The 2,163-nt window shown below is 33.9% G+C and overlaps 1 long non-coding RNA gene across 1 annotated transcript; it reads right to left on the bottom strand.

Moving 5' to 3' along the window:
- Positions 1-1,163: 1,163 nt before the first annotated feature.
- LOC111566520 (uncharacterized) lies at positions 1,164-2,053 on the bottom strand. The gene is made up of 4 exons (XR_002745996.3): positions 1,797-2,053; positions 1,645-1,706; positions 1,437-1,462; positions 1,164-1,261 (listed from the first exon to the last, which is right to left on the bottom strand). It is a non-coding gene; the product is annotated as an uncharacterized LOC111566520 (long non-coding RNA).
- Between the last annotated feature and the right edge of the window lie 110 nt (positions 2,054-2,163).

The following is a 2,163-nucleotide window of genomic DNA, read 5'->3' on the forward strand; positions in this document are numbered from 1 at the left end:
AATTATCAATTAATGTGCAGATTAATCAGTTAGTCTATAAAAGGCAAGAAAATATTGAAAATGTGCCTTGTTTTGTCCTGCAGTCTAAAGTCTAAAGGAACTACGTAACTTATGTTGATTTAAAGTAAAGAAAAACTGATTCAAAGGATCTTTTGGTGGTCAAAATTTGAAAATTGCTGAATTATTGCAGCTCTGATGTTAAATATTCTAATAAATTGCTCTCAGATTTATCAGAATCTTAAAATAGCAGTGAAACAGAGACAAATTAAAGCAAAAGACAATGATTTTTAAAAATGATTATATATAGGGATGCAACCATTACTGCATTTATCAATTAAAGTTGAGATTAATCAGGTAGTCTATAAAAGGTGAGGTAATGTTGACAATGTGCCTTGTTTTGTTCTGCAGTCTGAAAGGTAAATTAACTGCTTAACTTATGTTGATTTAAAGGAAAGAAAAACTGATTTAAAGGAACTTTTGGTGGTCAAAAATTTGAAAATCATTGAATTGTTGCAGCTGCTACGTTAAATATTCAAAAAAATGCTATTCGAATCTTAAAATAGCAGTCAAATAGACACAAATTAAAGCAAAAACCAACATAGGAGTTTTTTAGTATGACGTTTCGCCACCTTGTGTTTCCAAAACATCTCCACTGTGCCTTCGTATTGATTCTCCAAGTTTCTGGAACCCTGCTGGAGAGATTTAGTACCATTTTTCCAAAATACATTCCCTCATTTGGTGTTTTTATGATGATATTGAAAAAAGTTGTCTACCAAATGTCAACAAACCTTAAATGGATGTTTAATTGGGTTGAAATCTGTTGAGTGTAGAGGCCAAAACATATAATTTACATCATTTTTATGCTCATAAATCCATTTAGAAACCTTTAATTTGTCACCCACCCCTCAAATTTCTTTCTATGTGTCCACCTAAAAAAATATCCACATTCTGATCTGTGTTTAGATTCTGTGTCTTGCCTTAAAAGAGAGACTTGGTGAAAAAGCCAAGAAACCCCAGTTATAACAAGATGTCATGATTTCGCACTAGTTTTGACCTGTGTGAACGGCCAAGGAAAAGGCCGTTCAGGTTCAAAAAGTGCCTGAAAACACATTTTACCAAAGCACTTAAAGTAAGAATAAGGAATAAATAAACGACATTTAGGATTGTGGATTAATGCTTTATTGAAAAATGAACAGGAAAATAACAGAAAAACGTGTTTATTCGAGTGTCACCTTAATCCATTTCTTCAGCAATCGGATCCCTAAAGAAGAAAACAACTTGAATAAGCTCATTTATTTAAAAACAAAAAAAAACACAATTTAAAAATGTAATCTTTGGGTTGTATCAGATCTATTTTGTCTTCAGTATTTCTCAGAAGTCTAACGCATCATGATCATCATTCACAACCCTTAAAAATTAAAAATAAAAATACTTACTGTGCTTTAGTTCACAGATCCGGCTCCTGAATGAAAAGGACAAACTGAATGAGTTGGAATGTTGAATGAAAAAACAGATGAGCATGTGATAGTGGCTCAAATCAGACATCAAGTTGACTTCATTTTAATATCAGAAGTCTAACGCACGAAAAATCATCATTAATGAACCAATTGAAGGGAATAAACCTTATTTATAGGAAATACTCACCATAATAATAAAGCTTCATGTGGGACCCACGTGGACGTGCAGAAACACTAGTTCATCAGCAGCTTTGTATAAAAAAAGAAAATAATGCATTAAAAAGGGGGTAATTATTTCAGTTATATTGTGATTTTTGAGGAAAAACTTTAAAATCTTACCTTCATTTTTGTGTTTTTCCACATCGATGCGGCCTAGTCAGGCTGTTCCAACATGCACAAGATAAAAGCTGTGCAAAATTCATACCCAATACAATATAACTGCAAGATCCAGTCATGTATAGTAACAATAATAATAATGACTAGAAAAAATGGATGACTTTAAATTTACAATCATATTCAGTGCTAATCCTCCGCAGATAGCTGCCCTGACTGGAAGAAGCATGCTTCCAATGTGCGGACTTGTGCAGAAAATGTCCCCCGGATCTATTTTATAGCACATCCGTGTCCGTGGGTCCGTCCTCATTGGTTCACTGGGACTCCCTCGTCTCCCCTCCTCCACTCGTGTGAATATCTATCCCGAGGTCCA

Source organism: Amphiprion ocellaris, chromosome 19 (genome assembly GCF_022539595.1).
Source record: "Amphiprion ocellaris isolate individual 3 ecotype Okinawa chromosome 19, ASM2253959v1, whole genome shotgun sequence".
Taxonomy (NCBI): Eukaryota; Metazoa; Chordata; class Actinopteri; family Pomacentridae; genus Amphiprion; species Amphiprion ocellaris.